The sequence below is a fragment of the Ranitomeya imitator genome, chromosome 2 (assembly GCF_032444005.1).
Source record: "Ranitomeya imitator isolate aRanImi1 chromosome 2, aRanImi1.pri, whole genome shotgun sequence".
Classification (NCBI taxonomy): domain Eukaryota; kingdom Metazoa; phylum Chordata; class Amphibia; order Anura; family Dendrobatidae; genus Ranitomeya; species Ranitomeya imitator.
The window spans coordinates 565489516-565502653 of NC_091283.1; the positions used below are offsets into that span (position 1 = coordinate 565489516).

A 13138-nucleotide genomic window follows, 5' to 3' on the forward strand; every position below is an offset into this window, starting at 1 on the left:
CCCCTAATGTACCTAAACAGTAGAAACCCCCCACAAGTGACCCCATATTGGAAACTAGACCCCCAAGGAACTTATCTAGATGTGTTGTGAGAACTTTGAGCCCCCAAGTGTTTCACTACAGTTTCTAACGCAGAGCTGTGAAAATAAAAAAAAAAAATCCCCCCCAAAATTATTTTTTAGCCCCCAGTTTTGTATTTTCTCGAGGGTAACAGGAGAAATTGGACCCCAAAAGTTGTCCAATTTGTCCTGAGTGCGCTGATGCCCCATATGTGGGGGGGATCCACCGTTTGGGCGCATGGGAGGGCTCGGAAGGGAAGGAGCGCCATTTGGAATGCAGACTTAGATGGAATGGTCTGCAGGCGTCACATTGCGTTTGCAGAGCCCCTAATGTACCTAAACAGTAGAAACCCCCCACAAGTGACCCCATATTGGAAACTAGACCCCCCCACGAACTTATCTAGATGTGTTGTGAGAACTTTGAGCCCCAAGTGTTTCACTACAGTTTATAACGCAGAGCCGTGAAAATAAAAAATCTTTTTTTTTCCCACAAAAATTATTTTTTAGCCTCCAGTTTTGTATTTTCCCAAGAGTAACAGGAGAAATTGGACCCCAAAAGTTGTTGTCCAATTTGTTCTGAGTACGCTGATACCCCATATGTTGGGGTAAACTCCTGTTTGGACACACGGGAGAGCTCGGAAGGGAAGGAGCACTGTTTTACTTTTTCAACGCAGAATTGGCTGGAATTGAGATCGGACGCCATGTCGCGTTTGGAGAGCCCCTGATGTGTCTAAACAGTGGAAACCCCCCAATTATAACTGAAACCCTAATCCAAACACACCCCTAACCCTAATTCCAACGGTAACCCTAACCACACCTCTAACACAGACACACCCCTAACCCTAATCCCAACCCTATTCCCAACCGCAAATGTAATCCAAACCCTAACCCTAACTTTAGCCCCAACCCTAACTGTAGCCTTAACCCTAACTGTAGCCTTAACCCTAGCCCTAACCCTAGTCCTAACCCTAGCCCTAACCCTAGCCCTAACCCTAGCCCTAACCCTAGCCCTCGCCCTATCCCTAACCCTAGCCCTAACCCTAGCCCTAACCCTAGCCCTAACCCTAACCCTAACCCTAGCCCTAACCCTAGCCCTAACCCTAGCCCTAGCCCTAGCCCTAACCCTAGCCCTAACCCTAACCCTAGCCCTAACCCTAATGGGAAAAGGGAAATAAATACATTTTTTTAATTTTTTTTTATTTTTCCCTAACTAAAGAGGTGATGAAGGGGGGTTTGATTTACTTTTATAGCGGGTTTTTTAGCGGATTTTTATGATTGGCAGCCGTCACACACTGAAAGACGCTTTTTATTGCAAAAAATATTTTTTGCATTACAACATTTTGAGAGCTATAATTTTTCCATATTTGAGTCCACAGAATCATGTGAGGTCTTGTTTTTTGCGGGACGAGTTGACGTTTTTATTGGTAACATTTTCGGGCACGTGACATTTTTTGATCGCTTTTTATTCCGATTTTTGTGAGGCAGAATTACCAAAAACCAGCTATTCATGAATTTCTTTTGGGGGAGGCGTTTATACCGTTCCGCGTTTGGTAAAATTGATAAAGCAGTTTTATTCTTCGGGTCAGTACGATTACAGCGACACCTCATTTATATCATTTTTTTTATGTTTTGGCGCTTTTATACGATAAAAACTATTTTATAGAAAAAATAATTATTTTTGCATCCCTTTATTCTGAGGACTATAACTTTTTTATTTTTTTGCTGATGTTGCTGTATGGCAGCTCGTTTTTTGCGGGACAAGATGACGCTTTCAGCGGTACCATGGTTATTTATATCTGTCTTTTTGATCGCGTGTTATTCCACTTTTTGTTCGGCGGTATGATAATAAAGCGTTGTTTTTTGTCTCGTTTTTTTTTTTTTTGTTCTTACGGTGTTTACTGAAGGGGTTAACTAGTGGGACAGTTTTATAGGTTGGGTTGTTACGGACGCGGCGATACTAAATATGTGTACTTTTATTGTTTGTTTTTTTTTTATTTAGATAAAGAAATGTATTTATGGGAATAATATATTTTTTTTTTTTTCATTATTTAGGATTTTTTTTTTTTTTTACACACTTGTAAAAAAATTTTTTTTAACTTTTTCACTTTGTCCCAGGGGGGGACAATACAGATCGGTGATCTGCCAGTTTGCACAGCACTCTGGCAGATCACCGATCTGTCTGAGAGCAGTGCAGCGTTACCAAGTGCCTGCTCTGAGCAGGCACTTGGTAAGGCACCTCCCTCCCTCCAGGACCTGGATCCACGGCCATCTTGGATCCGGGACTTTCTGCAGGGAGGAAGGTAGGAGACCCCCTGAGCAACGCGATCACATCGCGTTGCTGCGGGGGTCTCAGGGAAGCCCGCAGGGAGCCCCCCCCCCCTTGCGCGATGCTTCCCTGCACCGCCGGCACATCGCGATCATGTTTGATCGCGGTGTGCCGGGGGTTAATGTGCCGGGGGCGGTCCGTGACCGCTCCTGGCACATAGTGCCGGATGTCAGCTGCGATAAGCAGCTGACACCCGGCCGCGATCGGCCGCGCTCCCCCCGTGAGCGCGGCCGATCGCCTATGACGTACTATTCCGTCCTTGGGAAGTAAAGCCCACCCCACATGGACGGAATAGTACGTCTAATGGCAGAAAGGGGTTAATGTACACTCTCCACCCCATCATGACTGAAAAAACACCCAGAAATGTAGAAATGTTTGCAAATTTATTAAAAAACTAAAACATTCTTCCTTGCAGATCCTCTCCAGTTCCGTGAGGTTGGATGGTGAACGTTGGTGGACAGCCATTTTCAGGTCTCTCCAGAAATGCTCAATTGAGATTAGGTCAGGGCTCTGGCTGGGCCAGTCAAAAATGGTCACAGAGTTGTTCTGAAGCCACTCTTTTGTTATTTTAGCTGTGTGCTTAGGGTCATTGTCTTGTTGGAATATGAACCTTTGACCAAGTCTGAGGTCCAGAGCGCTCTTGAAGAGGTTTTCATCCAGGATATCTCTATACTTGGCCCCATTCATGTTTCCTTCAATGGCAACCAGTCGTCCTGTCCCTGCAGCTGAAAAACACCCCATAGCATGATGCTGCCACCACCATGTTTCACTGTTGGGACTGTATTGGGCAGGTGATGAGCAGTGCCTGGTTTTCGCCACATATACCGCTTAGAATTATCACCAAAAAGGTCTATCTTTGTCACATAAGACCAAAGAATCTTATTTCTCATAGTCTAGGAGTTCTTCATGTGTTTTTCAGCAAATTCTATGTGGGCTTTCATATGTCTCGCACTGAGGAGAGGCTTCCATAAGGCCACTCTGCCATAAAGGCCCAACTGGTGGAGGGCTACAGTGATAGTTGACTTTGCGGAACTTTCTCCCATCTTCCTACTGCATCTCTGGAGCTCAGCCACAGTGATCTTGGGGTTCTTCTTTACCACTCTCACCAAGGCTCTTCTCCCACGAATGCTCAGTTTGGCTGGATGGCCAGGTCTAGGAAAACTTCTGGTGGTCCCATATTTCTTACATTTAAGGCTTATGGAGACCACTGTGCTCTTAGGAACCTTGAGTACTGTAGAAAATCTCTTGTAACCTTGGCCAGATCTGTGCCTTGCCACAATTCTGTCTCTGAGCTCCTTGGCCAGTTCCTTTGACCTCATGATTCTCATTTGGTCTGACAAGCACTGTGAGCTGTGAGGTCTTATATAGACAGGTGTGTGCCTTTCCAAATCAAGTCCTATCAGGTTAATTTAACACAGCTAGACTCCAATGAAGGAGTAGAACCATCCGAAGGAAGATCACAAGGAAATAGACAGAATGTGACTTAAATATAAGTGTCTGAGCAAAGGGTCTGAATACTCATGACCATGTGATATTTTAGTTTTTCTTTTTTTAATAAATTTCAAAAATGTCTACATTTCTGTTTTTTTCAGTCAAGATGGGGTGCAGAGTGTACATTAATGTGAAAAAAAGAACTTTTTTGAATTTACCAAATAACTGCAATGAAACAGAGAGTGGAAAATGTAAAGGGGTCTGAATACTTTCCATACCCACTCTATAACTGGAAGAGCAGCTCCAGCATGCAGAAGACTTAGGTTAATATCAGGTAGAGGAACTCATGCACATAATGTAAAGAGGATCCACGTAGGATGGACATTGTACATATGTTTTCTCTTTGTAAGACGTAACTGTGTAAATAAACTGGCTTTGCCTGGGGAAAGAGCAAGCATCTGTTCGGGGATGAGAGCAAATGAGGTTGGCACTGTTACTGTGCATTGTGATATGTATATATTTTAATGAATTGCTTTGAAATAACAGAACATTACCTCCCTGGTGGACTCCTGTGAGTGAAGTGATGAAGAAGACATTAGGTTTCCTTATATCATCATGTCTACTCCTGGGTCTGGGCTTTTGTTATCAATGGATTAGTAAAATCTTACTTAACTGGGGACAGCAATATAACCGTGTATCTGTATGGACAGTTCTTTGTATCCTGACCAGATCAAGTCTATCCTGACTTTTCCACACCATACAATAGTTATCAAACATTACCCATACAATTATAGGATATGTACCAAGTTTAGATGTTACCCCTATCCATAGGGTAGGGGATAACTTCCTGATCGCAGGGTATTTCAACTGCTGGGCCACCCACCAATCCTGAAAACATGTCTCTGAAGACGAGACCCATCTGAATAGACTGAGGCCGAGCATGCGCACATCTGCGATAGATAGCTGAGCGCAGCTCCGTTACTTCTGGCAGTCCCATTGAGAAAGAATGGAGCCGAGGTGCGCATGCTCGGCCTTACTCCTTTCAGATGGGTCTCTTCAGAGCTTAATTCTTGGGATTGGTGGGAGCCCTAGTGAATGAAACCATCAGGAATTGGGTAACCGTATCATTTGATAAATAATGTAGTAAATTGGTAATTTTGTAAGTCATTTAGAATTGATCTTGTCTAACCCCACCTTCCCCCAGAAAAGTCATTTGGAAGTACTGGCAGCTGGGGAATTCTCTTCTAAATTGCCGGCCGATTCCTGCTGTCAAATGTAATCTGTTTCTATCAGCAGAGACACCAAGGATTACAGAAAGCATGTCAAACGGCATACAGACATAGAAGAGAGATGGCCTTTCAGGTTAGGGCAGGCAAATCACAGGATAATAGTGGATGAAACACTTTTTAAAACGTAAGTGAAAGGATGTTCCAGCACCTATAGTGCTGGCAGTATGTTGATAAAAAGGAACAGTTCTCTCAAGAAATGTTGATAGGAAGTCATTAAGCATGGAAACTGGGCCAGTTCTTGAACATATTTGAATTGCATATGTCCCATCAGCAGTTTTTAACTTGTTGTAGTTGAGGAGGCTAGCAAGAGAATGCTATTCTATAGTGTTTGTGTGAAATGACAAGTATGCTTTAAAGTACATTTTCGCACTTACAATCTCAATCGTTTTAAAACGTTATACTAATTAAATTTACAATTATAGTTTAAGCTCATTTTTCTGCGTAACCATAGAGTTAAATGATAAAATTCTGGCTGCCTGCAAACACCACTAGAGGGAGCACAAAGTACTTGGTTGAGCAGCTCCTATAAATTGTCTGTAAAGAGCCTCGGCATTGGAAATGAAAAGCCCCTGCTTGGCTTGAGATGCAGATGTACTTAGTCATGGAAAAGTTTTATGTCAAAAACGTGTCGTTTTTTTGCCTTCATGCAATGTTTTTAATGTACCTGAAACCTTTTAATCCATGCTAATAAATTGTTTTATAGCCAAACAGCTTGCTTTGACCTCTAGAGGGCGCCTGGTAGCTTATTGCATTTGATGTAGACATTGAACTTATTAACAACAGAGCACTCAGCAATGAGCTCCCTCTAGTGGTGACTGCACATAGCCAGAATAGTATTAATTCACTCTGTATAGGGGATTTGAAGCAATGATTGCTATAGGGATGTATGAGAAAAATGAATTAGTGCAGAATGAAGAACCTAAAAATGACATGATTATAATAAATAGACTTTAAAAAAAAGATATTTTCTTTCTTGTTGTTAGCTACTGTTTTTTCTCCTGGGATGATTTTCATGCGCTCGGCCTGCTTTAATCCATAGATCACAATCCAGTGGGATAAACTGCACGTTACACGGTGTGATTAGAAGTGAGAATACTGAAGCACTGCACCTCCAATGATATTAGTTCATCAATAGGAGCAGACGTAATCAAGATCAATAGCCCTTATTCTTCCCATCTAATGTAAAGGAGCAGGGGGTAGACTCTGCATATGCTCAGATCTAGCTCCTCTGCACCCAGGGTACATATAGACATTGTGCTGCACAGATCTGTCTAAATTTATCTCTCTCCACCCTGCTCCTCAACCACAGCGCTGGCGTCAGCGGGGAAACTGGAGAAAATGACTATGAATGTGACTTTATGGATGATAAGTATGTGCATAGATCTCACCTCCCCTCCGCACCTTATGCTTCACAGCAGAGGTGACATATATTATTTATACCCAGAAGGCCCTGGTTTGTCTGTGAGCTGTAAATATATACAAGGAAAAGAAAAGAACCAATCACATTGACAGATTATGGAAATTATGTGAAGAATATATTGTGCACCCTACACCCCAGAAATTGAATCAGACGCTGCTTGGAACCAACACATGTGCCCGCAGACTACCTATCCAAATGGATGCCCATATCACATATTAATAAATGATAGTATACATAATATTAGTCACCTTAGCTCGCCAATATAAATGGATGCCTGAAAAAGAGGAATACCCAGTGCCATGCTATGGCAGATATACATTAAAGGTATACAGATGGCTTCATCTACTGCCTATATTCAGGGCCATACTTCTAACGTATGAATAAAATAGGGCTGATTTATAGATCTCCATTTCATACATACAAAATGAAGAATATATATGGAACATATTGATTTTCCATATCCCGGCGGCCCTTTTTTTTATCATGCTAAGCATTAGATATGACACCGGTTTTTGCTACAAAGGATTGAAAAAAAAATTACCTAAAATGATGATATAATCCCAATGCCGTATAGATTAACATTTGCCGATTAAAAATATTTCTCAGGCCTTAAGAAATGAGAGGTTAAATAATTCTCTTGTTCTATTAAAATGTGCAGTGTTCCATATATTAGGTATTTTTGAACCAAAACATGTAATTTGCAAAAAAAAAAAAAAAAAAAAAAGCAGTTTTGGCCAAAATTAGAAATAGACAATTGTTTGGTCAGGAGAAGGTTAAATATTTCTGGTCTCCATCAGTAGCTTGAGAAGAGTACCTGCAATACCGAATATTAGCCAGCAGATGGCGGAAATGTAATAGGTGTAATCCAGCCGGCTGATAACAATGCAGCCCCCACACTCAGCTGGCAGAGCGCAGTGCATGGTAAGAAGGTACAGACAGGTCTGTGAAGAGGAGATGGGGCATCCTCTGCCACCCTGGGATAGGCTGCCACACTGTTACCTCTGCTGCTGACTCCTGCCAAGCACTCAGGGTATGGGCTCTTCTGAGTTTTGGGTTACCTATGTGGATACTAGATGCATGAGGGATCACTTGATGATTTGTATGCAAGTGAAGGCTGGGAACCCCCTGGCTCAGGTTGTTATATGGGCATGAGGATATTCTGCTTAGATCTGGATGTGAGCATGGGACTAAAGGTGGGGGGACTGATGCTGAGAAACACATTGCATGAGCCTGAGGTGTCGGCATTATTCTGGGAATTAAAGGGGGTATGAGTTGTCTGCTAATTGTAAAGCTATATACTCTTCAAGATGGTGTCATGTCCTGGCATTGGGCACAGCAGTGAACTGTTCTGTTCATTTATGACTCCATTGTAAATGTACCTAGAATCGGATGCTTCGATAATTAAGATATCATTTATTATTGCTGCAAATGATGGTGGTATGAGACATGCTACCAACACAGTGCCCATATGTGAGAGCCATGTGTCACCATACATTGTGGAGATAGGTGAGATACATGGCAACTATAGCCATAGAGTGAGCGCTGACATCATTACACTGGGGCTATATGCATCGTAACTCTTTATATATCGACTATAAGGAGTTAAGTGCTATTTACGTATATGCATGTGTGTGATATTTATTTGTACAAATGGATTATATATATATACACAAGTATACATCTATATATATTATTTTCTAATGTTACTGTGCCCTATGTGTACACATGTACTCCATGTTATATGTGAGGGATGGTAATCTCTGTACAGTACTGAGGATATGGTAGTGCCATATAAACATATATAATAATAATAGTCGTTGCATTCTATTATTATATTAGTATCAGAGTAATACTATGGAGAATGCCTTCAGCAATGTATTGATGAAGGAGGCTGGTGTTATTGTATACGTTAATATACTGTATATATCCTCGATAATACATATATTTCTTATGTAAATATCACATATAGCCCTGTAGAGGATTATACAATGCTAATATGCTGTAAAAGCGATGTCTGTACTCCTTGTCTGCAAAATATCAAGGTCTATAGACTTTTCGCCATCAGACAATACATCCTCTTCTAAATCAAATACAAAGCGAAAGACTTAGTGCAATCCTTTTCCCAATACAAAGGGCATCGCATGAGATGTGGGAACAGACGGTGCCCAGTGATTACTGGGGAGATACGGCTACAGATGAAGTGATATTAACAACAAGAGAGCCTTATTTAACATCGCGGTTAAAGGATACGGTTATTAACCCACCGTAGGACTCTGCGGAGCGTGTGATTCCACCTGACGGTAGGTTCAGGTGTTGCTAAGCTGTTCATACATGGTTCAGTGACATGAAAGTTTTGTTTCTGAGCTTCTCATCGGATTATGGACTAGGAGCAGCACCCATTATTCCAGACCAATGTAACATAAGTTTATGGGGCCATAAAATGACTTTAATATTTTGGTATCAGCCCTGGTGACTATACATGGAGGGAGACCAAGCCCATGACTGTAGTATGTATGACCACCAGTAATAGACAGGACCCCAGACAGTCATTCACTTTGAAGTCGCGGGTCGCTCTAGATTTTTGTAGATTGTGTTTGATCCATCTTGTTTTAAGTAGGAAACAAAAACTGAAGCCAAACAGGGGGGCAGTGATTCAGTTTTGAGACTTGAGGGAGATTAAAGACATATACTGTAGATTTGGTTTTGGATTGAGGTTTTGTGATCTCCAACTCTCTGAAATTTGCTGATAGGAGTCTCCCTGGGAGTGAGGAACAACAGGCAGTTGGGTTCATTACCTAGATCTGAGGTTATTATTATTTATTATTGTAGCGGTATTTATTCCATGGCGCTTTACATGTGAAAAGGGTTCTATGTGTATATGGAATAAATAGAAATATTTGCATTGCATTCGTTCTTTTATCATTATTTCATTATTGCTATTATATCATTATTGGTTCAGGGGGAATACTTTCATTGAAGATACCCAGGTTGGTATGGAGAGTTTTTTTTCAAGGGTACACTCCATGGGAAACAAATGTGAACAGTAGATCATAACAGTCAAACCGCTTGGGTTTTTTTGCCCCTTATCAGTGCAAAGCCGTGAGAGGCAAACATTCCGAAAACAAGGAGAGCCAGTATTTCCCCTGAGCTGTGTTACAGACTTGTAATTCAGCCAACTGATGAGGGACAAAATACCCAAACAGTAATGTCTTCAGATGGGCTTCTGTTTGACTGGTATGAGCTTCTTTGCCAGATTCTGTAGGATAATGAAGTAACTTAATAGGGGTTTGGAGATTTACATGTAAGCTAACAAAGGAAAGGGTGGTGGGGCATTATTCCGGATGCTGGCCACTAGTGGAGGAACATTAAAGCAATTCAGCCTTTGCCAGGTTATTTATTTAGACACAAAGCAATATAATTTCCCTAGGAAAGCCTGGAAATTTGCATGCAGACCCCATCTGATCTGAAGGGAAGCATTAGTTATCTTGTAAATATTCATGCATGCTTGGAATATAACAACCTTAAAGGTTTTTTGCCAAGTTTGAAGACCATCATTGTGTTCACCTGCAAATGGGTTAAAGGGTTTGTACCAAGCTTGGAAGTTATCCCCTATAAAATAGGGGATAGCTTCCTGATCGGTGAAGGTCCAATTGCTAGGACCCCTATGATCCTGAGAATGCTACTCCGAAGAGCCCTGTCGAAATGGAGTACCCATCAAATATGCACACCTCCACTCTATTCGTTCTTTGTGGGACTACCGGAGATGGCGGAAAGCAGCTGTCAGCTGTCTCCCACACTCTCATTGAGAATAGTGAAGAGGTGAACATGCTCAACCTCTGCTCCAATCAGTAGGAACTTTTCAGACCCCTATTCTCTGGATCTGTCTGGATCTGTGGTGGGGGTCCCAGCAGTTGGACCCCCCAGCATTCAGGAAGTTATCCCATATCTTATTGATAAGAAATAGCTTCCAAACTTGGCACAAATCCTTTATATAACATTAGGCTGTCAATAATTAAATCTGGCACCTAATTGGAAAGATTTGTAATTAGACATCTACACACAATAGTACAAAACTTCTTTTATGGATTGACAAATATTCTTAGAAAATTTAAATGGTGGGGTAGGATCAAAATGATTGAAACACTTGAAGACTTGGGAGACCCTAAAGCGTAACCGACATTTTAATTCTTATTTCATAAATCAATAGTACACGTAAAAATGTGTAATATATATTAACATAGAAATATACTTCTTTCCCTGCCAGAATTGATCATTCATTAATCCAAATTCTCAACAATAAAGTGCTAAACATCTCATCACAACCTAAGTAGATCTGCCCCCCCCCCCCCAAAATTGTAGAAATTGTGCACAAAATGATCAAAATAATAGTCCTTTTAATTTATTTGGGACAATGACACACCATTTAAACATTTCAAACTGTCAAATATGCCGAGTGCATTAATGATGTAAGAAACCTGCACGTCTTTGTGAGATTTTACATATTCTTAATTGTTTACTAGATTCAAAAACTCATAAATGCTAGTAATAAAAAGCCCAAAAATCCCTAAAAAAAAGGAAAAAAAAACTTTGAAAAAGCACTCAGGAAAAAACAAAAAAAAAGCTAACAAAGACATTTTTAGGTTTACAAAACTTGAAAGCTTGAGAAAGGCAAGTTTTTGACTTCCTGAAAAAGATTTTATATGCTATAACACTGAGGTAGTGCAAGTCATAGCATGGCATAGTGACGGATAATTATACACTTTGAACACTAAGGCACTACATGTTACAGCGAAGCATAAAACAAATAATTGCATACTTAAACACAGAAGTACTACATGTCACTCACCTTGTAACTTGTTAATGATTATTTACATACTGGAACTTTGAGGTACAATTAATCCCAGCACTACCTAGTTCAGGTAATATACACTGGAAGATGCTGCAGTGTGCAGAGAGGCGCCAGAGAGCAGATGAAAGAGTTGCAGTAGGTTGCTGCCTTGCAAAGAGAAGAGGAGACTTTGCAAGAGATGGCGCAGACAGGAGAATTAGTAGTTACAGGAGGAGGCTGCATGCCATAGATGAATGTTTCGCACCTGTCTCGACTCCAGGGTAGGGCTTCGCTTCCTTCCCTTATGATTGCTGCCCTTTGATGTGCTCCACATCAGGTTTTACAAGCTGCATGGTATACCTCACTGTCATCATCATTTATGGCTTTTTAATATCGACTTATACACACATGGTGTATGTGTGTATTTAGTCAGTGTTGTGTTCAGTTACAGTTTGTCTTAGAGATTGCCGCTATCCAGTTCTTTCAGCTGCAATCGTCTCTACATACTCCTTTGTTTCTGCAACTTGCTTCTACTTATTTACAGACCTGCTGATTAACCATCTTCTGCTGTAAGCATTACTAACTGTTATTTAGAGGCTGTTCATATGACGCAATCAACTCTGCTAATTCCTTCAACCTGCATTAATGTCCTGGTTTGGAACTTGTGTCTAACCCTTCATCAGCTCTCATGATGTACACTTCTTGCTCCATTACATAGGGTGCATCCTGCTCTGATTTCCTGCTTGCCTGCAATCCAACATAGCCTAGAGTTCAGGGCCTTGCAGTTGTGCCATCATCCTCAGTCTGTTTGTTAACCCTGACATGCGGCTTAATGGATCTATCTTACCAGTGAGCCCAACAAGGAAGAAAAAACTTTGCAAAATATAGAGGAGGAGGAGGAGCAATAGGGGGAGGCTCCCTATCAGCGATGAATGGCAGACTCTTATACAGACTGTTTACATAGCATGAGATTATAGAAATCTTTGCTAGTGGAAGATTATGATTATTATTTCCTACGACAGTTACACTCCCTTTGGTTCTCTGTTATGCAGATGTAGGCTCTGTATGTTCTACCAAATGGTGCCTCTAGGTCAGGGGTCCCCAACTCCAGTCCTCAAGGCCCACCAACATGTCATGTTTTCAGGATTTACATAGTAACATAGTAACATAGTTAGTAAGGCCGAAAAAAGACATTTGTCCATCCAGTTCAGCCTATATTCCATCATAATAAATCCCCAGATCTACGTCCTTCTACAGAACCTAATTGTATGATACAATATTGTTCTGCTCCAGGAAGACATCCAGGCCTCTCTTGAACACCTCGACTGAGTTCGCCATCACCACCTCCTCAGGCAAGCAATTCCAGATTCTCACTGCCCTAACAGTAAAGAATCCTCTTCTATGTTGGTGGAAAAACCTTCTCTCCTCCAGACGCAAAGAATGCCCCCTTGTGCCCGTCACCTTCCTTGGTATAAACAGATCCTCAGCGAGATATTTGTATTGTCCCCTTATATACTTATACATGGTTATTAGATCGCCCCTCAGTCGTCTTTTTTCTAGACTAAATAATCCTAATTTCGCTAATCTATCTGGGTATTGTAGTTCTCCCATCCCCTTTATTAATTTTGTTGCCCTCCTTTGTACTCTCTCTAGTTCCATTATATCCTTCCTGAGCACCGGTGCCCAAAACTGGACACAGTACTCCATGTGCGGTCTAACTAGGGATTTGTACAGAGGCAGTATAATGCTCTCATCATGTGTATCCAGACCTCTTTTAATGCACCCCA

The 13138-nt window shown here is 41.3% G+C and overlaps 1 protein-coding gene across 1 annotated transcript in view; it reads left to right on the forward strand.

Moving 5' to 3' along the window:
• Positions 1–7426: 7426 nt before the first annotated feature.
• Positions 7427–13138, forward strand: part of MGAT5B (alpha-1,6-mannosylglycoprotein 6-beta-N-acetylglucosaminyltransferase B) — a 230759-nt gene continuing 225047 nt past the window's right edge. The window contains exon 1 of the mRNA XM_069752113.1: positions 7427–7553. The gene's annotated coding sequence lies outside the window, so the exon portion shown is untranslated. The remainder of the gene's footprint in view (positions 7554–13138) is intronic.